At 39.6% G+C, this 26,706-nt stretch overlaps 1 long non-coding RNA gene across 1 annotated transcript in view; it reads right to left on the bottom strand.

Moving 5' to 3' along the window:
* Positions 1-1,931: 1,931 nt before the first annotated feature.
* The window catches only part of LOC142064418 (uncharacterized), an 82,511-nt gene continuing 57,736 nt past the window's right edge, over positions 1,932-26,706 (bottom strand). Inside the window, exons 3-4 of the long non-coding RNA XR_012663098.1 lie at positions 10,810-10,980; positions 1,932-2,015 (exon numbers count right to left, since the gene is read on the bottom strand). This is a non-coding gene — a long non-coding RNA (uncharacterized LOC142064418). The remainder of the gene's footprint in view (positions 2,016-10,809; positions 10,981-26,706) is intronic.

Consider the following 26,706-nt stretch of genomic DNA (forward strand, 5'->3'; position numbering starts at 1 on the left):
ACAGAGCTCCAAACTTCGCCTCACACAGAGCTGAACAAGGTTATGCTGTTATATCTAAGTCCTAATCCCTTTTCTGCATAAGTACAGATAGATGTTTTTAACATATTCAAATTTGCCTTAATTGTTTGAGTCCATAGAAAACTGATGTACTTTCTGCTTTGTTTTGGGCAATTCCAAGAACTTAATAAGTACTAAGCTGTTTCTCTAGATATGGCAGGCTTCTGTTAGTGGTTACAGTTACTAAGCAAATACAGAATACATTCCCCGGTGGTGCAAAGACACCCCATGGTGTTTGCCACTGACTGCTTTTACCCTGATATCCCAAGAGAGTTGAGGCTTTGTCATGATTTAAGTTGCAAACAGCCATCTAACTCCTCTAGGCCACTTATTCCCTCTGATATGAATCCCTTCTTAGACGTGGTACCAATCCCATCTGCCTGTACGTGATTATCAGTCTCGAGACTGCGTGAGGAAAACTGGTTGCCCTTCCTTACAGAGTTGCACTGAACAGAACAATGACAATGCCACGGGTTGCCTGGACATTGTGTCCAGTTCTGGGCCCCCCAGTTCAAGAAGGGCAGGGAACTGCTGGAGCAAGTCCAGCGCAGAGCTGCCAAGGGGATCAGGGGACTGGAGCATCTCCCTTGTGAGGAAAGGCTGAGAGACCTGGGCTTGTTCAGCCTGGAGAAGGGAAGACTATGGGGGGATCTCATCAATACCTATAAATATCTAAAGGGAGGGTGTCAGGACGGTGGGGCCGGACTCTTTCCAGTGGTGCCCAACGCCAGGCCAAGGGGCAACGGGCACAAGCTGGAACATGGGAAGTTCCACCTGAACATGAGGACAAACCCCTTCCCTGTGCGGGTGCCAGAGCAGGGGCACAGGCTGCCCAGAGAGGCTGCGGGGTCCCTTCCCTGGAGACATTCACCCCCCGCCTGGACGCGGCCCTGTGCCCCTGCTCTGGGGGTGCCTGCTCACGCAGGGGGTGGGACGGGGTGAGCTCCAGAGGGCCCTGCCAACCCCCGCCATTCCGTGAGTCTGTGACATTGCCCTCGACCTATGCAGAACTGTGCTCCTCAAATATATCTGCATATTTTATTTAAAAATTTTTTAACAAAAATAAATGAGAGAAAATGCAAAATTGCCTACATGATGGATATGGGCGGTCTACTTAATGTTCTTCTCTGATCGTGCATAGGAAAGAATTTTCATTTATGTCCTCTAGTATTTCCTTTAAAGCAGAACTTCTTTAACAATTATATCCTGGCTCTACTGCACATTACAAATAATTCCCAAGCTAATTTTTTTTCCATCAAAGTATTAGCTTTTTACTCTGACTATGCCCATCTTAAAATTTAAAGACCAAAGTCAGATATTGTTTTTGTTACCTAATTAAGTGTGAAATGTTTTAAATGGAATAACGTAATAGCATCCTTAAGTGCTTTCTGTAAATCTTTTGGGATTCAAAGTCTCTATCACAAATACATAACAGCTATTCAAAAACGCTCATATAATAAATGCTCAAGGACCAGTCACAGTGAACCGAGCTATCACTTTTGCTATATTTGCAATAATTTCCCTCCATTTGTGTGTTTTACTCAAGTAATAGTGATCCTGAAACTGCAGTTAGTTTTTGAAGTTGACAAGTTAGAAGGACAACTGAACACATGCAGTTCTTCAAGCGTAGCTCTGGTCCTTTAAGTAATAGCAATACCACCTCATGAAATCAACTTTTTTCTTCTCCATAGCTAGAGAACTGTCGCTTTGAAGTAAACAGAGGAGAAGTTACTCCTTTCTGATTTTTCTGGCTACTGCACTTGTATATAATCTTTTGTAACTCAGTTCAGTTCTTTAGCTCTGAAGAGAGAGAGAGACGCCTTCCCAGACTGAGCTGATCATTAGGTCTTCAATACTTTAATACCTTACCTGCCAATGCAGGAAAATGATGGACTGCTGGGAAAAGGAGTAGAACATAGCCACCAGTTCTGCATGACTTCTCTCACCATCCGTGGTCACTAGGAAAAAAGGACAGATTTGGGTCTTTCTGAACAATTAATCATGTTTCACAAGCTTTTATTTACATTCTAAATTGATAAAAATAAATGGGGTACTTTTTGCATGTAGTTTCATGCATTATTATTGCCACAAGCATTTTCTCCTGCCCTTTTTACTGCCTCCTTGGTTCGTGGAGTTTTTTTTACAGCAGGAAAATGTAGAAATGAGGAAAGAGTCAAAACACAAATTCCATATAAAGTCTGGCTTTGGTCCTATTTTCCTCATCTGCCAAACCACCCGGCCTTCTCAAGTGATAAGAATTCCTACATCTCACCTCTGCTCTGTCAGACAACCGTGTGCATGAGACTGATGGCAGTGCCACGAGACGACCCCTAACAATGTTCCTTTACGGAAACACCTTAATTTCTACAAGGGTGTAAATAAAATCACAATCTGGCCTACAGCTCATACTTTTGGAGGTATCTATTTTTATCTCATTTCAATTACAGACTTTTTTTTTCCTAGAACATTCAAAAAAATTGTATGTTGGAATTGAAACTTTCCAGGTTTGAGTAAGTTTTTTTTTTTTTTTAAGTGAGAAAAATCTATTTGGCTGCATTCCAGTTACATAAAACTAAAATAAAATCTTTACTGACTAAAAGATAAAAAGAAAATATGTATGCTTTTACTTAAACAGGCATCATTAAAAATATTTAAATTCATGCAATTTAGCATGAGAAGTATTTGCTTAAGTTTAAACATTGTGACAGAACTTAAATTTTCTGTGTAAAAAAGTTTATTTAAATGTTTTAAAATAAGAATATATTCCAAATTTAGGAAAAATATGTACCTTTTCAATAATAAAAAAAATATACCGTGTCGTGTTTTCATTTTCCGATCTCTCCCCCCCATTCCATTCTTTGTGGAAACACATGAGGATGGGGAAGAATTATTTTTTTCTCAGAGGTCTTTTAAAGAATCATTTCTAGTACTAGGTAGTTTTTATCCATTTTACTGGGAATAGGATCAGGTCCAAATTGTATTTTGCTTCCATGATGACTGATGTGTATAAATATTCATGAGTCAACACCTGGGGTTGGCCATTTTCTAAAAGCTGTATAACTGCTATCGCGGTTGTATCTGCGGACGGTAACATCTCATTTGAATTCATGAGACCTGTTATAAATTTGAAATATATATGAAGTGATATTAAAGTCTAATGAAGAACAGGAATCCCATCTGCTACCTGCAATCTCGTAATACCTGCAAAACGTAACAGAGGGGAAGCAGTAACATAAGCAATGAAGATGGAAACTTGTTTGTTTATTAAAACTTCAAATTTGTTTTGATCTTCCCTTCTAATCCCTGCTGATAAAACTCACGTTCCAAAGGGGCATCTTTCCAGATCTCTGTAGAGATCTTTGTATTACAACCCACTAAACTTTTGGCAGAGCATCTAACTGCCATATTTTTCTTAAAGAAGAAAACTACTTAAAATCCCTAACGGCAGCATCTTTTGAATGCAACGTCGCTCACACGCGAGACTCTCTTGAAGATGCCTGCTCTCCGATTTCTGTGGACGGTAAGACAAATTTAATTTAGGGTTATGAAGTTTTGTGTCATGAGAATTGCAAGGACAAAAATGGTATTACTTGAACATTTATACTACCTGCAACGATGCAAGATGTTCTTCATGATAGTAAACAACATATTTTTTCTCACTTGTCAATACTTTTCAGAATTATTTTCCACAAACTTCCATTAGGAGTTATTTCTGAGCTCAGGGTAAAGATTCAGCTCTTCAAAGTGACTTCCAAGAGGCTGTAAATACTAGGGGTTTAGAACATGATGGCATTCTTGGTATGATCCTGGTATATCCCCTGCCCAGGGATAATAGCTCATCCCGATACACCTTTAAAGTGCGTTTTAAGGTTTGTGGTGAAGGGAGGAGCAGACAAGTTTTCTACTGATATCAGCAAGGCTGGTACTTCACAGCGTGCCGCCCCAGTCCTGGTCACCGGCATCACTCACTGTAATATGAAAAGGTACCAGGGCCCAGCAAGCCGAACCAACCCATTCGCTGAATATTTGTAGTACAGTGAGGTGTCACTACTGCCTGTAACTTTGCCTAATATGTAATTTACCAAGAAAATAATTTTTAATTAAGTTTTAATGAAACCTAGAGAGTAACTGAAGATGTTTGGCACACTGGTCAGCTGTGGGTTGAGAGAAGTCCCAGGAAAGCATTAAACCTCTGTGGTTTTTTATAGGTAGCTCCTTGAAGTATGCCATACTTTGCTGAGAATACAAATCCATGACAGTATCCAGCAGCCTGACACTTGCACTCAAAACTATTTTCATTTCATGCTAATGTGATCTCTAACTCTATTTCTGAACAGGAGCAATGGTCATATTTAATTTGCAGGAGCAGCAAAACTGTAGTTGCAAGAAGGGTCAGAGCGCATTCTCCAATGCCTCAGTCCAATGGGATCATAAACCCAGAACAGACCTGGGGTTCTGCTTGCTAGCAAAGCTGTTTAAGCTATTTAAACTCAAGCTTGTCCCAGTATAATTTCTGGTTATTCTACATTTCTAAACACGCTGGAATAAGGCTAACTGTCCATTTATTAATAATTTCTGCTGCCTGTAATAATTCTGACCTTATAACACTAAACAGTCAGAAATAGAGAAAACACTGGTTTTTAAAATATACATGGATATATGTAACAGAAAACAACATACTTTGGGGTTAAACTCTAGGTACTCGTTACACCTGGTACACCAGGTGACAACCAGTGTTTTAATTTGAGAGCTTCCTGACATCTCATTTTCCTCTTACTATTTTCTCTGCTGTCTGTGCCCATATACCTCAAGGGGTAAGTGGAAGAATTTGTCATACCACTACAAAAACAGTTGCTTGCTAATTATTTCCATGGCCACTGAAGGCCAAGATATTTTAAAAATCTTATAAGAAAGACTAGTTTATAGGAACCCACTGATGCAAACTTTAGAACTGTTCACATAAAACCTGGGCGCGTTCACAGACAGGTGTTCATTGTTATCTATTAGATAGAAATTAAAAGGAGAAACAGTCTAGTAAGAACACTTACAGGATAAAAGCAGCCTCAGGAAGCACCAATGGAAAAATGATACTGGGCCCTATTGCTTTTAGGCAATGTGCTCAGTTGTGTCTTAGAAAAGAGATTTGGACTTAAAGAAGACCTTATATACCAAGTGCTTAAATCACTTTTGAAGAGAAGCCACGCTACCTTAAATTACTTAAACCGAGAGGAAGAATCCTTTGGTGACTTGGTTTTTTTGTTTGTTTCTCTGGGTGTTTTCTTTGGTTTTGGTTGTTTGGGTTTATTTTTTTCTTTCTTTTTTTTTTTAACACCAGCATCCAAATTGCACTCTGAATATTGTCCAATCACGTCATGTTGGTGCATGATGCAAGACTTGACACATAATTACAGCTTTGTTTTTCTAGAGTTCCTAAGCAGACTTCTAAAGGAAACTTAAACAAACAAACAAAAAACATCAACAAAACCCCCAAACCAATCAAATCATAAATGGGTTTGCTCTTTCCCAACTTGCAAGAAAGTGCAAACTTGATGGGTTTGTAGGTCCTACAGCCATTTAGGGGCAAAGTTTGCAAAAAGGTCTCCTAATAGCATTTAGGCTCAGCAAAGTAGATAGATAGAAAGCCATTGGCCAAAGATTTTCTTGGAATGATCACATAATAATTTCAGGAGTAAGCAGAGTAGATTCTGACCTCAGTGCATGAAAACCTACTGCAGTAAATATTGTACAGTACAATATCAATGGCCCAGCCTACAGAGAACAGAAAGAACAGAAGCATTTTCTTTGTGTGCAGCTAAGCCCAAACCCATCTGAAACGTACTATCAGCTCACTGAGTGAGAAGGAGCTCATTAACAGGCTATGACTAGATCTGAGCAGATTCACCAGTATGTTCCCTGTTGAAGAGCTTGAAAACAAAAGGCTGAAGTCTGGTCCTTGGCTATCACGGTTTTCATAGGTAGGATCAAGCATTTTCCATGTTTCTCAAGCCAAAGGCAAAAGAGCAAACAGGGAGGAAGGACTTGAAAGATTTCTTATTTCTTTCTTTATTTCTTCTTAAGAGAGGAGGAAAGAAACAGGAGCAGAAAGCTCTAACAAGCTTACAGAGAAGTACAGAAAAGCTGGGGTAACAAGATAGACAGACAGACAGACAGAGATGGCAACCGCTATGTAGACTTCAGGAAGATCAAGAATTATTTTTTCAGGGCAGATTACAAGCAGGATATCCTAATGAACTAAAAATCTTCTGTTTCCCCTGGATACATCCAGCTCCTTTACTAAAGACATTTATAAACTGTCAATACTTGCCCCTTGTGACTGCCTCCATCATGCACCATAATTAAAGAATTTCTGTCTCCATATCACTGAAAAATAAGCAACCGGCTAGAGCATTTCCCTCGGCAGATGCATTTAAGTGCTCCAGCGGTGCCACACACTGACTGGTACAACTGCCTTTCACCCTGTAGCTGCAGCAACAGGAAGAATACGCCTCTCCAGAGGTAGGAAGAGGAGGCAGCGGCAAAGCTGACCTGTTGCAGTCGCTGTCACTTGCACAAAGAAAATTTTCTGCTCTGCTAATAGAGATCTGAGTGTTTTACAAATGGCACGACAGATGCAGTGTGCGCTGATGAAAACGATGTAGACAGTGATGCTGCAAAAACTCTTCAGGCAGAAACACGGTTGTCATGTACTGAACATCTCACGCACGCATTGCCGCGGCAATGGTTTTAGGAACGTTTGGCGGAGCCCTAAGCTACACTCCTGCTCTTTCTGAAGTATTCCTTGGAGTTTTCATTTCCAGATGGAGAAACAATAGAGCTGAGTGCATCATGTCATCTTCAGGATGACATCTTCCACAATGAAACACCCCCTGTCACTGAAATACAGTGCCAAGCACTGGGTATGAGCCTAGTACATGAGGTGGAAATGGAAACCACAGCCTTCTGCTGCAGAGATGCAAGCCAAGAGTTGAGTCATCTCAAAGATCTTCACGTAAATCCTTGTATGCTGCTTTTTACATTAGAAAACTGATAAATTGATAAAAATGTGTGCTGCCAGGATCGGGTCATTCAGGTGTCAGGACGGGAGTGAAGAAAACCACCACAGAAGTAGGCGTCTAAGTAGAGTTTGCTAAGGCACAGTATACTCTTTACACATTCCTGGAAGCATACAAGGCCATAGCAAATATTAATTAAAACAGAATACAAAATATAATTCAAGATTAAAAGTAAAAAATCAATACTGCCTGAAAGATAAATCAAGACCTTACCTTGGCAAACAGATTGGCAAAGGGATGACCGGCCGAGAATTCTTTCACAGCTAATCTGTGCTAGACATACTGTTTAGCCACATTTTCTGATGCTTCCTCATCTTCTGACTCAAGGTCTGCCTCATTTGTTAGGTCCTGTCCTCTAATCTCTGAACACAATGGCAAAGTGATTGCCAGTAATTTTATGCTTTTCAGTGCCCAGGACAATGGGACTGCTCAACTACCTCAAAGAGCTAATACATACTTCATGATGAGAAAAGAACAGCCAAAGCAACCAAGGGAAGTTTTTTGGTGTTTTATAAAAATTATTCTATAGCATCTCCAGCAGCACACAGAATTTTCAATACTATAGTTTTAAAGTGGCTGAGATTCTCCTAAAGTAAAAAAACGTCGTGTATTGAGACAAAAAAATTCTCAGATGCTTTTCATCCAAGTAAAATATTCAAGATTCATTCTGAACTCTATTAAGTCCACTGTGGTTCAAAATGTTAAATGCTTCATCAAATACTATCAGATAGAAGGATTTCCGTGGCAATCTGTGACTATGAAAGTGAAGTAATTGCACAGTGGGCTCCTACAGCAGCATATAAACTCCCTAACTCTTAAAAAAGAACCTCAGTTTGACACTTGCTTGGCTTCCTGCAGGCAGCCTGTGTGCCTGGGATGTTTTATGCCTTTCAGATTGGTTAGAAACTATATTATAGCTCACTATAATTAAGGTGGAGCCTTCTCACTGCACAAGCTGCAAAAAGAAGAGAGGACATTTACAGAAAAAGAAATGAACTTGGACAGTCCTCTCCTCCACTTTTTCTGTTTGTTCCATGTTAGATATTTGTATATGTATGAAAACACACAGACCCCCTGAATCCAGTTTCTTCTGCTGCTAAGCCAGGCGTGAAGTTGTAACTCTGTATTTGCAACATTACTCTCTTCCTTTGGAATCGATCGCCATGGTACAAAATCAGAGGTTTAGAATTGTTCTGTAGAACAAAATAAGAGGAAAAAGGATCCAATCCTGTGTGACACCAGATGTCGAGTGTAAGAGTAAAAGCCCTGTGTGAAAAACTGTGTGAAGTGTTTATGGTAGTAAAATTCCGAGAACCAAAAGATGAGTACGGAAGAAAATGATTTTGTGTAAAAGGAAAAAAATTCTTTCCAAACAAACAAAAGAGGACCATTCTACCAAGCATTATTTTATACATATATATGAAATATATGTACACACACATATACACACGCATGTGCACGCATACATACACTCCTATAAACTGTATCCCAAATCATATATCAGATTTATTTTCAGTTTCATTTTAGAATGAAATACTGATTAAACCCTGGCTGGGGAGAGGAATATGAGGAACTGCTATTGACTTTTAAATCGTGTGGAGCTGCCACTTAAAGTGAGATTAAATTCCTTTCAGTCTCTGCTTAAGAAACAGCCCTGCCATTTGTAAAAGCATGTGGCATGCCAAATTAAAAAAAAAACCAAAAAACACACACACCACAAAAACCAACACAGTAGGTTGAAATTTGATTATTTACAAAATTTCCCAATATAATTTTATTTATGTAGGAGGGCGTCTCTTGACTAAGGGACAAACATAAGTGTTGCAAACTTCATCGTCACTCGTCAGGAAATTAGAAGGACAAAAACTAACAACTGAATTCTAGGATCCAAAAAGACTGGTTTTATAAAAGTTGCTGTAATGATCTGTCTCGGTTCAGGAGACCCACTGCTCAGTCTTCTGAGACTGGAGCTATGAAACCACCACTGGCCAGGTGTGCATCCTATGTCTGATAGGCAAACCCTCCCCCAGCATCACTCTGTGCTTCTATCCCAGGTAATTCTGAGTGCAACCGGTATTACCTCGCATGGAGAGTAACGGGGGAAACACCTGCCTCCTGTAATAGCAAGGTGATACCGCTTAAAGAATGCTATTCGCCAAAAATAGATAAAACATCGACATAAAATCCTTTCTGCTATCAAAAGTTTTGGCAGCGTAATATAGAAGACACAGCCAGTGTTGACCAAGCGTTGAGGCTGCAACAAAGTGAGGAAGCCTTCGTTAGGGAGACTTCCTGGTACGAAAAGGTTTTGCACGTGCTGAGACAGCTAATGGACAAATTGATTTAAGGAGAAATCTGTACCCATTCTCACTGAAATACTTTCCCCTTTGGCATATTTCTCCCTGCAGGCTCAAGAGACACCAGACAAACACCTGCCCAGATCTTTAACAATACATATAGTATAGTTAACATAAAGATAACAACCATAAAACATGCAGTTAATATCTCATATGGTGGGAATCTTTCAGGACCGCAGGATTAGCATCTGACAGCATGAAGACTTACGATGACAAGACAGTGCAATAAAATACTCTGTTAGAAGAGCAACTAACCTCCTGCAAAAGTGATTATGTGAACTATAAAATTAAAAAGATAGATGAAACCATTGCAGAAGGAAGGATTAAATGCTTCTGAAACCCTGCTTACACTGCAACATGATTTCTTCAGAAGCTTTGCGTAAATAGCAGAATGACCTCAACTGTTTCAAATAAATGACTGCAGTGGCATGGACTACAATGAGACAGGCAGAATTAACCTGCTGACAACACAGCAATAGATTTTAAAAAGCGTTCAAGTCAGCTCATTTAAAAACTGTAAACGGAGGACATGGTCTCAGAAGCATGCTGGAGAGGTTGTTAGTTAGAGTCTTACATGAGCAATAGAAATATGATGTCTTCTGCCAGGAGGAGATAAGGATCATGATTGTCTAATAAATGACATGTCCAGACCCCAGACAAAAAGAAAACGAAACCACTATTCGCAGAGAGCACTAAAAACCGATGCACAAACCTGCAGTGCACGTGCATCTGCAGATACATCCACCATCCTTCCAAGAGATATGTGCAGGAATATCATGCTGGACAGCAGTTTCTGAGGGACAGTTGTGATAAAAAATAAGAACAGGTTTGTGTTCTTTGTTTTTCCTTTTGATTACAAAAGCTGTAGAATATAATGCCATTAAAGTCAAAAGCAAACTTCCTCCTGATTTCAAAGCTTAATTCCACCTAGTGATTTCATAAAATACACACATAATTAAATAGGAAAATTCATTACTGTTTAATTATTCTTAGTCCTAATCCATTACCATTTATTTGCACAACTCCCCACAGTATTAATTCTAGCCCATAGAAGTTTTGGCATCTTCACTGCGTTCACTGGACAGCGAGCTTAAAGATTTATTTACATCAGTGATGATCCAATCTAACCTTAATTAAAAGCGGTTAAAAATTAGTAACAGAACTAAAAAGATGTGTCCTGAGTACATTCTGCCAGATGAAGAGAAATAAGCAGTGCCATCAGAATCAGAACTGAAATAAAATCCCGTCTGTTTGCTGGGGTTTTATTGTAATGCACCTGCGTTCTTGGTGATTTTTCATAGTTCCCCTCTTCCACCACCAACCTTGCATTTTCATGGCTGGAAGGCAAATTCTTTTCTGGGAGGAGCTCACATTCTTTGCTGATGATATCCAAGATCATGCTGTGCTACACATAGAGGTTGCAAGAGTGTTGACTTGATCAACACACTAACATTTCCAGCAGAACAGCATACATAATCCTTTAACCGCAAGTCCTGCAAAAGACAGAAAAAAAACAACTAAGCGAACCCTGCAAGGGCAGCGGATCAAGCCATTATCATCGCCCACAGACCATGATACAGACCCTCTGTTAGCACAGCCCGCTTGCACAGCTCTGCTTTTGACCACTGAACTGTGGCACCACATTGTTTCAAACCGGACAGAAGAGTGCCTTTTACCAAACCATCGCCAAGACAGTCTGTAGCACCGATATGAGACGCCCTAAAAGATGACTTAAATTATCAGAGAAAAAACCTAGGAAAACGTGATCACTGCACGCAGTCATGCAGCTACAGGCTACATTTATAATCTGTGATTTAGACATCTATAGTGTGAAATTATAGTATTATGCAGTATGATTTACAGTATGAAACTGCTTAGATTGATATAATTAAAAAGCAAGTTTCTAGATCTTTTTCTTTTTTCTTATTAAACAATGATGTTACAGAAGTGTTAGTAACATCTTCTAAGGTGAAATTAAGATTTTCACTTTAAATATGGGAATATTCAATAAGAGATGAATGTACTTACTGTAGTTAATGTGTAACCCAGTCAAATTCTGCTTCTAAAAGATCACCTTGAACCCCAGCTCTACTAGGATCAAATCCCACTCAGGAGGACAAAAATATGGGGGAAAAAGTGAAGCAAGGAGCATTCAGACTTAAAAAAAAAATTGAAAAGAAATAAAATAAGTGAACAACAAAGAGTGAGAAAAAAGGAGGAGGGAGAAACAGCATTTTGCCAAAAAGTACAATACACTTAGCCTGATGCAGAGTCGTCTTTGCTGTATCTGGGCTTTGTGGAGAGGGGGTTTAAACTAGTGTTTTAGGGCTTGTCCTCCCCAACATGTACTGGGGAAAACTTGACTTTAAAATGATCTTACCTTTGGAGGACTGGGGAAGGGGGGAGAGAAGGAGGGAGGGAGAAAAAATCACTACAGAAAAAAAAAAAATATTCAAGAGCTTTAGACAGGTTTGCAAGTAATTCACAAAACCTCAGGTACCACTGCAGAGGTTGCATCTGAGCGCAAGTGTCTCAAGAATGACTAAAAATTGTGAGGATCACAACAAGGCAGGTATTCTTCCTTTTGTAAAATGCTGAAATCTGAAGCTAAAATGTTCCGTTCAAGTCACAGATATCGATGCCCATTATGTCACTGCTTGTGACAAGGCAGAAGGAGGACGTTAACTGAGACTCCAATATGTTCACTTTCACAATTTTGGTAAATCCTCTCAGTTATTCTTTATTTTGAAAGTGGACTGGCCTTCGTGAGTATCTGGACATGGACAGCAACACTTCACAAAACAGCAAGTGGCATATTAGTAAGACCCTTAAAATTAAAACTTACAGTTATAAAAAAAGTTCTCTGTGATCACTTTTGCACATAAACAGAGATGCGCCCGTTGTTTCTCATAGCATGCCTTAAACAAAGTCGACAGATAGGTTTTTAATAACACTAACTAGTTTTTTTGCTTGCACATGGATTTTAAACCACAAATCACTATCAATCCAAAAATCTTATAGTTGAAGTGGGCATCGTTCACTCTTCTTCCAATCGATTATGTTTTCTCTAATACCTGTTTTTCCTGCTTTTCTTCTGCTGCTCCGTGATATTTTAAGTAGAGCTTTATTCACACTCGTAGTTAGAATTCCGCCACATTTTAGATAGACAGATCAAATATTATATGTTAAAAAAGTTCAGTCATCTAAATCTATAATGGGAGTGATCGCACGTGGCCCAGATGACAGTGGCGTTAAATAATAACAGTGTCCAGAGACCGTGAACAACGTGATGACAGATATTTGTTCACATAAATCACAAAGAAACAAAACCACACAAAACTTATGAGTATCTGGAAGAAAGAGTAAACGATTCATGGGGAAACACATCACATTTGCAAGATCACGCTGTGGACAAACTTACTTCCAGCGACATTTGTGGAAATGTTTTTCTTGGCTTAACCTTAATCTGCACAGTGTGTTCATCTTTCTGCTCAGCCTAATGCTAGACACAAAGCCAAGACACACCAATTATCTCACACAACAGATGCCGAGATCAGGCTGTCAACAGGCGCTCAGATCACAAATACTGTCACCTTAGTATGGTCCTGGATGTACATAACCTAAGCACTTGCACAAACACGTTCCAGCTTGGGATAATCTGGAGTTCGTGAAGAAACAAGCCTTTCAACAAGAGGCAGCGAAGAGCAGTTTCCTAAACAGACTGCGTTAAGCAGGCTGGGCCGGCTCAGGGGCAGGGTCAGCGGTGATTTGGGCACCCAGCTGCACTGACATGGGCTGAAGGCATCGTGCAGTTGCACCTGGGGAAGCAGAGGAGGCAGCCAAGTCCTTCCTGCCCCAGCCAGCACAGGGCACCCCTCCCACAGCCTCTTTGACGGGCTTAGCGGGTGCTAATTCACCCAACGGCCACACATTTCCCACATTAGAGCTCCTCCGTGGCTGGGTGAGGAGCGCAGTGCAATCACATAGGCATTTGGAGGCACCTTTTGCCTCAAGACACCCGATCCGTTCCTCCTACAGATAGACTCTCCATGCTCTAGCTATGCCAAGTTTGTTAAGCGTTATAGCCAGGCTAAAAAAAAGAAGGGAAAAGTCTCTTTTTTTTCCCCAGGTATAATGTGGTTTGCAGCACATGGTCAAATAGTCTCTCCTTTCCTAAACAACCCTGTACACACATAGTGGGTGTTTGTTTAGTCGTTCCTGACGGGAAGCCTCTCTGCACAAGCCCTTGCAGAATACCTCGCACGGGCCCAGCCCCGCGCTGCGAGGAGGAGGAGAAGCTGCTGCTGGTGAGGCTCAGCACGCGGCGGGCTGGGAAAGTGGCCGAGCCAGGGGCAGAAGCAGCCACCGCCTCCTGTCAGGCCACAAACCCCTCTCTGCTCACCTCAGTCCCTGATGACAGCATAAACGCCGAGAGAAGTGAGCAGAAAGTTCTTTTTTATCCATTGATAAATAATAACACTGCACATACCAGTCCCTGTGTGCTGCTTAGGAGACAACAATAAAATGAAACAAGAATCTATGTTCCACAAATAAAGCTCCGCATGCACTATTTACCTTCCCCCCCTTCCAGAAATCTGTTTTGAGCAATAAGCTTTCTAGATATGTTTCTAACTGTTGTGTTTACCGTATAATACACATACATGAAGGGGGAGATGAATTACAATAATATAATAAACAGTTCACAGGAGTTAATGGAAGCATTACACTTTTGTAGCTCTCCTGTGAATTGAACGGATTCCTCTAAGCTTTTGTTTAAAAACAAGTAGCATGATCAGAGTGGGAAACAATACAAGTCCTAGATGATTTAAACACACTTCTGAAATATTAACGTTACTCCAAATACTTCCTTACCCAACTGTTTTTCCTTAGCGAGCAGTTTGGATCAGGCGGATTACCTGGTTGAGCTGAGATTTTACTTCAGGCTGTTGTCAGCAAGAAAAGCAGAAAACGCACAGGACAACATTATTACACAAAAGAAGTGCTGAGGCTATAATGCCCGCTCGTTGTAATGGTCCATTAGTGCCGAAACATTACCCGCTTCTGATGGCAATCAGACTGTACCTGCGAATTCCTCGTACGAATAGGCGCCACGTTGGCTTTTGCTACTTGATTTAATTAGATATATACATAGCACGTATGAAGGGATTGTTAGAGGAGAAAAGGAAAGGAGTAGATAAAACTAACCGGGTTTGTAAACGTCATTTTTTTTTCCTGTTATAACTCCCATTGGCATCACACAATTTTTGTGTGTGTGTGAGAGATACACTTATCAGAGTTGTCAAAAGAGGAGAGGGACAAAAGGAAAAACAAAGAATGGCTTAATGCATTGAAAAGGAGAAAAAACAAACAGCAGGATCAAGAAATAATAGCATTAATTTCCCTGTATTATGCCAATTATGTCAGTTTTCTTCCCTTCACAGGGAATCGTTCATAGCTGTAAAAGTCTTTGGTGAATACTCCTATCTCTATATCACAGAGAATCCATAAGACACAGCATCACTGCCTCAATTTCACACATTTCCTGAATCATCAGATAAAAAGAACAAAACATTAAAAAAAGTGTGAATCCTACCACGATAAGAAAATATCACAGGACCTCTAACGCTACAGTTATTACAGCTGCAACAGTTGCTGCTGTCTGCTTACATTTTCAATAGAAAAGGACAACAAAAAGGGAGTTTTGTGTGGCTTAGGTGCAGTTTCCATTTTAGATTTAGGCACGAAAGCTTTTCAGCTCTTTCTCATCTATTTAGAAACGGTATGTCCTGAAGACTGACAGCTTTCGCTGGAATACAATGCAGGCCAAGACTGTGTTTCCAAAGCGCCACAATACCATGCTGACAGCAAAGCCGTGCAGGAACAAGTAACGTTACATACAGCTTACTGCAAACCCAGAGGATATTTTTGGATTTTATTATCTATACCTGTGAGGACTTCTACCAGAAAACTACTGCTAGGAAAAGACAAAAAACTGCTGATATATCACAGCACTAGAAGTGTGTTAGTTTATGAGAAGTGTTTGGTAACCATGGGTACTAAACAGTTTCATAAGGGCTTCACATAATCTAGGAACTATAAATAGATTTGGAAACAAAGTAGGAGCTTAATTGCAGTATCCATGGGTTGGGAAGCACAATATTCTTTGTAACATCATTCATTTCTATGTGTTCCAACAAGCGTTTTTAAGGTATTTATGGCAATACCATCATCTCTTTTTTTTGTGTATTTCTTCTTTTCTAACCTTCCCTCTCCATCTCTTGTGACTCAATCAAGCTGAGCCTGGGTGATAATAAACAGGGGAGTAATCACAAGCTCTCAGTCAATGTATTTAAATTTTAGAGGAAAGAGTGCAGAATAATGTGTACCAGCCTATGCTAAGAAAAACTAACCATGAGAAAGATGCACGGAGTATCAGTCAAGAAGCTGAGGGAAACTACTGCTAAAACACAATTTTAAGTAGTTCTTCAGTATTACAACTTTTTTTTTTTTAAAAAATCCTTTGCACACTTACCTTTTTTAAAAAAAAAAAAAGGCAGAAGAATGGCATATCTCCTGAAGATGGATAAATGTAGTAGACAGTTCCCTACCTGAACTGTGGAGGACTCAACATGCAGGTAACTCTGTTAATCAAATCATTTAAGTCATGGTCTAAACCAATTCACAACAAAGCTAACAACAAATTTGGTTCAGTATTGCAGCTTCTGAAGGGGGTTAGAAATTCATGATAATACAGAGAACTCGCTTCAACAGAACAGGGGCTGTTATAAATTCTGTTCCTATTTTAGCATCCTCCTTCATCACCCACACCTCTCCTTTCAGTGTCTGTGCCTTGAGAGGAAAAAACACTTGTGGATTTTTGGGGAGATTTTTGTAATGTAAACAGGAAAAAAAACCCAAACCAAACCAGCAGCTTGTTTCGAGATTACCCAGACACCTCACAATGAAAACGTTTTGGCCTCACAAGCTGAATTTGTTGTCAACTTTGTGAACATTTCCGATGAGCTGCTTACATTGGAGACACTTACTCATATCTTTATTCAGCCTTCTTTCACTGCAGCATTGGCAAAAGCTACACACCTGTGTGTTTTTTATAAATGAACTCCCATCGAATCACCGATACCTCCAGCAATTTTAAGAAATGCTTCAAATCTGAACGAGCCAGCCTAATAGGGCCCACGGCATAATATTCAAAATCTGCTGAGAATCAAAGTAATAATGCAGTGGGACTTCAAGCACAAGCCACAGCTGAAGTTAGCATAATTCAAGATCTGTCCATCACACCACTCTGGGCTCCAAGGCTGTGGCCAGGCTGGGTGAAATAACTGGCAGCAACGCTTGCAGTGAAGGCAGAGGCTGGGAGCATACCAAGCCAAATCCAAGCAAACGCTCCAGCAGGTTTTCTCTGTCAAACTAATTCATGGGTGCTCAGTTTTTAATAGGAAAGTCTTAATGAATTTAACACAAATGGCTCTTCTTCTGAAGGCTAACTAGCATATGGATTTATACTTACAGAGCTGGAGCTAATTATAGATTTTTTTCCATGCTTTTTGGCTAGCCTTATCATTAAAGTGGAAAAATATGTACAATACAACATTAAGGCAAAGAAATGTTTTTCTTGTCCTAGCAAAAAGTCTCACTTATTAGATTTCCCATTTTAAAATAAAAGTCACCAGTAATCTTTGCCAGCACTGGTTGGCTGCCATCAGCTGCTTAGTGAAGGCCTAAGCATTTTAGTTGGTTAAAAAGCATTACTTAATTACTTACCCATGAGTATTTAAAAAAGTTTAAATTGTTGAGGGTTTACTTGCACTCTACACTCAGAGGCAGGCTAGAGGATGCCCCAGGGAGCTCAGGGGACCCAAGATACACACCGGGGCTCTCCAACCTCAGCACACCAGCACCCAGCCCAGCCGGCAGGTCTGATGAGACCCCCTGGCTGAACCCGCAAAGCAATACGCTCCTGCTGGGCGGGCCTCTGCTGGGGGGGAGCGGGGTGCTTTGCAAGAGGAGACGCAGCGTGAGATCTGAGAGGAAGGAAAAGGCAGGAGGACTGCTGCCGTCCCGCTCTGGAGGTGACCGGGTCATTCCCCAGCAGTCTTAGTGTCTTCCCATGTATGCCTGGGACTGCACTTCAGATCATTAGACAGAAATTTTTTTTTCATGACTGAATATCTTTGTGATCATAAAAGAAAACTTACGAGGAGGCGTTAGAACAAAACTCACTTTTTTCTTAGTTTATTCCAAAGTCATGCTTGACTTCATATTCATCTGTAGGCCTTCTCATGCTCAAGCCTGACAGTCAAGCTAATACTGTGGCCTAATTAAGTTTCAGGAGCGAAGCCCAGTGTATAGAGTGTCCTTACTTGCATACCTTTCAGCAGAAATGCATCCATTTAGGTATGAATTTAGTTACACTAGAAAAAAATTAAAAAGCTTTATCTTGTGGTTTCTTTTTTAATATTCCCTAGAGAAGGAAGTCTGTGCCAATTATGCCACTAGATAGTACTTTTTTCAGTGAGGGTTAGAATCTTAATGCAACTGTAAACTAGGCTTTCCTTGCAGAAGGCAAGGAAACTTCATTAATTAATATCATTTGCAGATGTGGCCACCCACCAAAATGGTTGGCTGTTAAGTGTTTTGCTTCTCACAAGTCAAAAAGCCAAAGACCCTTCACAAAGCACGAAGATGACCAAACGTTTGGCGACTTACAAACATAAGTAAGCCAGGACGTAACTTACATACCTAACGTGCCTGTCAAGGTAAGGGGCACGTATATACCTACCTGACGGTGAGTGTATATTTGTCCATGAGAGGGGATACAAGGCACTTTTTATCCTTGTGTTAGTAATTCCCTTTTCAGACATTAATTCTAAGAATTATCAGCTTCCATAAATGACAGAGGAAGCTGAAAATACAGTAGAAATCAATACCTCTTCAGTTCAAGCCATTTTCTTTTCTTCAGAAGCTACACTGAAATCTTTTTGTTTTACCCGAGCTGAAATAAAGCCAAGAATTTTTACCAGTTGTTAAAATGAAGTAAATGATTTTGCTCTTCCTCTGCTTCTCCAATTAGGTCAGATCAAAGAGAAAAAACAAGAGCAATTTATTTCATCTAAACATGAAGTATAGGACAGAAATGGCAATTATACATAGAATATGTGATGATTCACATATTAGACCTGTAATAGGTTAAGATGAAAATAGGGCACCATTATCATCACTTATCTTGAAGGAGCTCTACTTCATGGAAGAAAATTTATAGAGAATAAAAGACTATTTTAAGAATTATTTTTAAAAAATATGCACTAATTGCAGCAGGAGATTGTAAATTCTTAAATACTTTTTTTTTCCAAGTCTATACTGCTAATAATATCCAAACACTCCAATTATTTCTCTAGCATGAACATATTTGAGTCTCACAATACACCAAGGACATTCCCAACTTACAATTTGCTCAGCATCTTTGAAGGCTTAAAAGAGATTCTGAAAATCCTGTGTAAGTCCACCACGGAACACACATCTCAACATGGCCTTGCCAAGCCAGCCAGCTATTGGAGAAATTGAAACCTCCTTCTCCAACAGCAGTAAATATTGCTCTGTGCGGTCCTGCAAAGGCGTACAGCAGTCAATATAGAACTAAGTCATTAACAATCAGAGATTAAGAAAAAGCTTAATTTGCATCTATTGTGTGAGTTCATTTCTTTGATCAGCAGTATCTCATGGAAAGCACAGTTAAAAGTAAATGGTTTGGGGCTAACATCTGGGCCAAATTGCTCTCTGTTGAATTTAGTGGGACACTTAAAGAAATCAACAAAATAACGTGATTCATCTTCCTATCAAACCCTGGCTTGTTTTTCCTTGCCTGAGGTTAGGCTGACATGCATCTGCCACCATCATCTCCCACAGACGTACGCACTAGTGTAGACTTCCTATGAAATTGTTTTGGAAAAAAGTCTGTCCAGCCACTGTGTTCACCCCCTCCAACACGGCTACGGATGCTCTGTATTTGAATGTTTATGTTAACTTTACAGCACACATGATCTTACAAAAGACACTAAGCATACTGGTTTTCCACCTCCACTTTCCCGTTAAAAGATCTGATCCCTTCATTCCATTATTAGAGACAAAACCTGTACTCCGAAATTTTATATTGCCTGCAACACAGGCAGAGATCTACTCAGATCTGTTGCTAATACTGTTTAAGCAGCAAGAGCAGTTAGTAACTGCAGATTTTAAGGTTAACTTCAAAATGTGAATTACTATGAAATTTAAACATTGTTTAAAAGGAAATACATAGCACACAGGTAGCCAAGTAAGTACAGCTTCCAGTACAGTATCATGAAAATCTCCATCACACAGAACTAAGCTAACATGAAACTGCAAAATGAAAACAAAGAGGTTCTTCTCTTAGTTCGTCCTTGGACAGACTTTCGACCAGTTATTACACACAAGACAGTAAGCTGTGTGGAAACTTCAGGTTTTCTATTAAAATTCAAACTCAGAAAGAGCTTTCTCCTCCACATTATCAACCTCAAGGTCTGTGTTATCTTTTCCAAGGGACAAGCACAAATTCCACCACTGTTCTATTAAATTCCTGCTGCAAGGATGAATAACTTGAAGGGTGAAACAGCCTACTGTTACTGTGGTTACCAAAGTTTCCTACCCACTGAATCGTGTTCCAGTCTGGATATATCAAGCTTCTGTTACCGGTAATTGTGTTTTCTTTCCTCTTTGCTGTTATTCAAACACAGAAGTATTTTGTACCTTTAGAACAGTCTTTGACTTCCATCCTCTGGCCAGTGTCCCAGAATGCAGCCCCTCCTCGCCTGCTGTTCATTTCAGGTACTTTCATTTACTCCGTCCTAGTCCATAATTCCAGACCCCACAGGAAAAAAAATGGTTCTTGGAGCGTAAGGAAATGAGTTACCAAGCAGAGGACATCGAGCGCCTTCCAGCCACGCATCCCCAAGGGCGTCTGCCTACCCTGCAGGAGCTATATACCAGAGCAGCCTGATATACTGAGGAGGTACAGATTAACCGTACAAAACCTACTTTGTAGGGCTAGTGATTTAAAGAAGGACCGCACATCCTAAGCACAGATAATCAACTCTGAAATGGGCACATTTATTCTTCCTGCTTCTGGAAAGCTGTTTGGTGAGCAGTAATATCAGCAGCAGGACAGCGCTGCTTCTCTGCACTGCTTCAGTAATAAAGCAGGCCCTTGTTTTATAGAATTCAAATTGGCAGCTTTAATCCAGGGTAAATGTGTGGTTGGACCAAACTACAAAGTAGTTATTGACGCAAAACCGTACAATAAGGTCATTCCTATGTTACATTTCTACCTAGATTACAGCGAAACTAGTAGAGCAAGATTTTGATGATATCAAATGGCATCTTCAATATTGCGTATGCTTTGCAATTGCTCACTTTTTTAAAATGCACTGTTTATCCCACTAGGAAACACACACAAATATTTATCTAATATAAAAGTGCAACAACTTGCTGAGATAAAAAAATTTTGAACAGCAGTTCTTTGCCTGCACTCCCCCTCCCCTCCCTTGTGTTTTTCTCCACCGTGCATACACACTGTCTGAAGCATTTTCTTTGGTTCCTTTAAAATCAGCAACAATTGTACTGAGCTTTTAAAGTGAAACAAACCTTTGACACTCGACAGGATTTTATTAAACCCCTCTTACACTTATTTAATTTTAAAATAACTGCCCTTGGGGTGGGGGTGGGGGAAGGCGAGAATAGCTGAAGAATCAACGAGCGGCCTAGAGCATTAAGCAAACTCAAACTGGGGGATTATAAAGACTCTCTGAGGAGTTACCAAACTCCAATTTGCAAGTTCTAATGTAAGAATGAAGTTAAGAAAATAGCCTTAAAATTTTCAAATATTGCTATCCTTGGGCAGCTGCAAAATTCAGAAGTTAATTTACTAGGTGCACCTTTTTAAATTACTAGAATGTTTTCAAGAATAAAATGTTGATCTTTTTGCATATTTTCCAGGAAAACTTTCAAATCTTGGGAGGGACTTTCTAAAATTACTTCTCATTGATTCTGTCCTCGTAGTTTTATTGGGCTTCTGTTATAAGGCTATGTCAAGTTTGGATAAGGAGAGTGTCGTGGAAGCAGTCTAGGGATACAAAATGTTCTTGAATATTTTAATCAGTTTATCAAGCTGTTAGAACGGTGCAAATTATTCATTTTTCACAGGGATGCAAGACTTAGAGAATAAAATTCCCTGTAAAACAAACATATTAAACATTTCTGTAATTTTTAGTTATTTTTTATTTTTCCTTATAAAGTAATATTTTATGTTTAAATGTAATGTTTTAAATGCACAAAATTTTGTTTAAATGTTTTGCTTAAATTAATTCAAAGGGAAATTGCTTGACCTTATGTTTTTTAATTTGGTAGGGCTGAAATAATTTTTACTATCTTAATGCAAAAACCTATGTAGAATAACTTTAGTAGAATAAGGAGTGCCCAGCAAAGTGCGTTTCTGAGCTGGCAACAGGAACAACAGAAAACACAAACCCCAGTAGTTTTGGAGCTTCATAAGGAATTAATTTTCGCCACAAAATTAGAGGTCACTGAAAGCAGAAGTGAATCAGGGAATTGCTGAAGTCTTCTGTTTCCAGGACAGCTGTTACAGTACAAAATGAACTCCCAGGAAGCTTTGACTTTATGAGCTAGGGCCTTCAGGGTTCATGTTACATCTAAACTAATGAGGTCTAGGAATTGTGATAAAAGATTGGCCTCTTTTTGCCTTCTGTTGACTGACCATGCAGACAGTTTTCATCAACAGAAAGCTATTGAGAAATGAGCACATGAACATTTTTAGGAACATATCACAGAACATGCTGGAGCTTCAGAGTCCCTGCCTAACACCCGGAACATCAAAGAAAGCGGTTCTCAAGCAGGGAGAGAAGCCTCTTCAGTGACAATGCTGCTGCCCCTCTGCCTAGTGACGATCAGACCTATTTATGGCATCACAGTACAGGACCCAAAATCACCACGGTTTTTGAAAACCTTGTCCTGGTGATTTCTCCGAGCCTGACCTTTCACATGATGTGCTGTTAGATTTTTGTTCTAATGTTAAAAAACCACCGCCATTTCCCGTGAATAACTTACACCGTGATTGCAAAACCAAGGTGATGGGGAACAGTCACGAAGACTGGTCCAAGGCACTAAAAGCAGTTGATTAACTGAGTGGTTACAGAAAACTACCGTATAATGATTGCTGTGCAAACACAACAGGATGTTTGAGGATTTCTAAGTTGCAAAGGCAACGAAGCACAAGACAAAGGGAGATCTGATTTGGAAAATTATGGAGCTGTTGGTATGCTAAAAGAAGAGGAGTTCAGGAGGTGCTCACCCCACCTGCCCTCCCGCCCTCTGGGAGACAAAATTTTATAAATCAAAAAAATGACATAGAAGAATTGCAAGACTCAATGGTATTACAAAGAACTGGGCGGACCAAACCCACCTTTCCCAAATTTTCCTAATAAAGTGCTGATTAGATGGTCACAGTATTCAACAAATAACAGTCTAATGACAACTAAAATATTGTGATATCATATCTGCCCCCGTATATTATTTCACTGTTGCTAAACCACAGTGTTTAAGGCGACACATTAGCAGCAGACTGATTTAATTTCTGTTTAAAAGGAAAATATAGAATTTTTATTCCATTTACTTTTGTAGTGCCTTTTTAGCTCAGCTCTGACAGCAAGGAAGTCAGACATTTGGATAAATGAGCTAGGTTGATTGAATATTGATAAGGCAATTTTTAATTTATCAAGGTTATCTAGAGGTGCTTACCTGACGCTGCATACTAACAAGAAATATCAACACACTAAGTAGTGTGTGAAGTGCAATATTCCTTTGGGGAAACAGCTCTGGATGGACTGGGATTATTAAAATTAGAACCTTGCAATGGGGATAGAAAATGACTTCCTAAGGGAAAATTAAAAGCAGGTGAGAAGTGTGACCGAGAGGCTGAGATGAATAGGTGGCAAATTTTATACTTTGCACAGACTGCAACATAAATACTGCATCATATCAGGATGGATGAGAGAGAAAGAGAGAACTACCTTTGTGAAAAGTAGAGTTAACATGGCAACAAAAGATGCTAATGCTTCACTTCTCCAGATTTTCACAGCACCAGGTAATCATTCCAGGTCATACAATACACTCTTTGCATTGTCAAAAATCTGCAAGGCTTGGCAGCCCCCTACAAAAGACAATGTCCAAACAACTGAGAGGAAACAAGCGAGGGTTATTCCTCAGTCTTGGGAATTCTGAAAAGAGCACAGTGTATTGCAGCAAGAATAATGCCAGAGGAATAGGTAAGATTTCAGAAAAAGGAGCACTGATTCCTCTCTTGCCTCATAGAAGAAATGTAATAAAGTGACATTTTATAGCACCACCGGACCAATCTCAGATGTTTTCATTAGAGATAAGTAATTAGAATACTTCATTTCATAGATTTATCAAGAACTGAAAAGCAACGTGAGACTCAAGTGTATGTCACCGTGGGCAGGAAATACAAGAAATAAAGCTTTTCTTCAGGATATCTTCCTCTTGTGCAGCTAAAAGTACTGAAGCTTTACTTCAGAAGTTTGTGTTTTAGCTTCTGCTCACTCACTGTGTAGCGTAACTGTGGCACCTTACACATCTCGTGACTGATTCCGTCCAGGAGAAAACACACAGCTAGCGGTGGCTCAGCATTGATGGCTGGTAGCATAGCACCAAGCATTAATTTTGTGCCACAGCTGTGTCAAGATCTGATTTCACAGGTGACTTCCCTTACTGCTGCCCTGCACAAAAGAAGAGTCTCTGGTGCAAACTCCCATTGTCAATACCCATCTTTACACCTTTTACAGCTCTGCAAGACCTTACTTGCCGTAATCATTCGTCTGTACCCATAAAAGCATGGGGCATATGGATTGAGATAGCATTCCTCCTGACTTGGACCATCACTGACTCCTTTCATCTATTCCTCAAACAGTTTTCACTAATATTCTCTCAAGGTTTCACAGTTTGTAACAGATTAATGCTGTAGCTACTTTATGCTTCAGAGACAGACACAAAATATGTTCTTACAGCATTTTCTTCCAAATAGGAATATAATTGAGTAGACTCGAGAGAAGCTATGTATCTCCCAATTCCACATAGCATTCTAGTAGCATGCTTTTCATCTTTTCGTTATTCCACATGCTCCTGTGGTTTTTCTCCTGCATGAGATAAATGACTCCCTAGTTTGATGTGCGTGCTTGGTTCAGGGTTTTGTTGATTCTTCACTGATCTAAAATAATAGCTCCATACTTGGTTAACTTTGTTTAGTTTTCATTAGGGATATCCCATTTGCTTTTTCAAAGGCAAATTCTTTTACACCCCATACATTTGCCCTTGGTGAGTTTGGAGTTGAATTCTCTCATTCATGCCTTCCCAACCAGTTACAATTCAGCACAAGGAACACTTTTAGCCACTCGTCTTTTGTCCTCCTTTTAGGACAACTTAACACCACCACCATTTATAAAATTTGGTCTCTCACTTCCCTCTCTCCCCCCCGCCTCATTTAGGGAGGCCCACCCAATAGAACAGTCTAATAGCAAAACAGGTCATTGAAAAGCAACTTTTTGATTCTCTCCTAGCACCCACGTATTTACTCTACTGTTTCCAACACAAGTGACAACATAGTTATAAGTGCACTATGACTTCTAAAAGCTTGCCTTCATGTTTGCATATAAAGCCAATTACATTTCTCTTTTGTTCTGAAAATACTGATATTTCAGATGGTTACAACAAAGAAATAATCCAGGGTGTTTCCTACCAAAAAAATCCCCACCAAAAACCCAACCCAAATATTCATAATCAAATTCTTACACCATTTGAGCAAATAATCAACAAATATACTATTAATATGTAGTATCTAAAGCTACAAATTTGAGACAGGTTCTGATATATTGCACTCAATGCATTATGAATAAACCCAGAGTCACGATCAAGGAATAAGATACTGCTATACTTGAACAAAGGTAAGTAATTCCTGATAAGGAAATTGCTTAAAATCTTTTCTAGATTCTGTAAACTATTTCATATTGCCAGAGGTTTTTTGTGCTTGTATAGCATATGTTTTTAACTTTGCAGCTGAGAGACTTCACTGATACAGGTTTGTATTTGTCACATCCCTCTCGAGGACGCAAAGGAGCATAGTGAAGCTGGAACTGAAAGAGACATAGTCCAAATTTGATCTCTTTTGAATGACCCGTAATGACCCATACTGCTGTTGTGGTTCAATTCCTCTTATCTCTTAGACTGTATTAATTGGAAATAGAAATCTGAAATATTAAATTGATAATGCACAGCCTTTAATTTCCTTCAGGCATTATCATACTGCATCAATTTGCACAGCCCCGAGTCTGTGTGAATTAATGATGCATCTCCATATCTGCATGATAAAGACAGAGGGCTGTGACAACATTTACATCTGATACTATTAGAGTCTCTTCAGTGATAATCATTAACAAGTCCATTAATGAGAACATATTTCCCTGAGGCACTATGGCCATTCGACATTGTAATCTAAAGCTATACTCTCCAGAAACTCTATTAGAAAGCAATGAAGTAAGTCCCTGGACTGTATAAAGGTTATCAGCCAAGTTACCTCACTGAGCAAAAAAGATGAGGGAGACTTCCTTCACTATTGGTAGTATAACAGATTAAAACGCACAACTGTATTTTTTTAAAACTGATAACTGCATTAGAAATATATTGGCTGAAAGATGCATCCCAATGGCTTCTAATAACTGAGCAACACATACTCAAACCCTTAACTTTTAGAAGTGACTATTTAAGTGGAATAACAAAGCCCAGAAACTCATCACACTGATTAATATAATCATGTAATAATGACTCTGACCTGTTAAAACACAAATCCTGTTGGCCTGAAAGTCTGTACCATAACTTATGCAGATTTGACTGAAATAAGAACTCCTGAAATATGCAATTCCTTATTTGTCAGAAGATGAAATAATAGTTCAGGAAACAGTACTTTCATTTCAAAATTATTCTATTATAAAAATACATTCAGCTTCCTATTTTCTGTGAAACTGCTTTCACCTCAGGCCTAACAGATAGTGACACACATTCACCCTGCAACAGGCGTCTAAGCTGGCAGCTTCAGAGCA

The sequence above is a fragment of the Phalacrocorax aristotelis genome, chromosome 14 (genome assembly GCF_949628215.1).
Source record: "Phalacrocorax aristotelis chromosome 14, bGulAri2.1, whole genome shotgun sequence".
Lineage (NCBI taxonomy): Eukaryota > Metazoa > Chordata > Aves > Suliformes > Phalacrocoracidae > Phalacrocorax > Phalacrocorax aristotelis.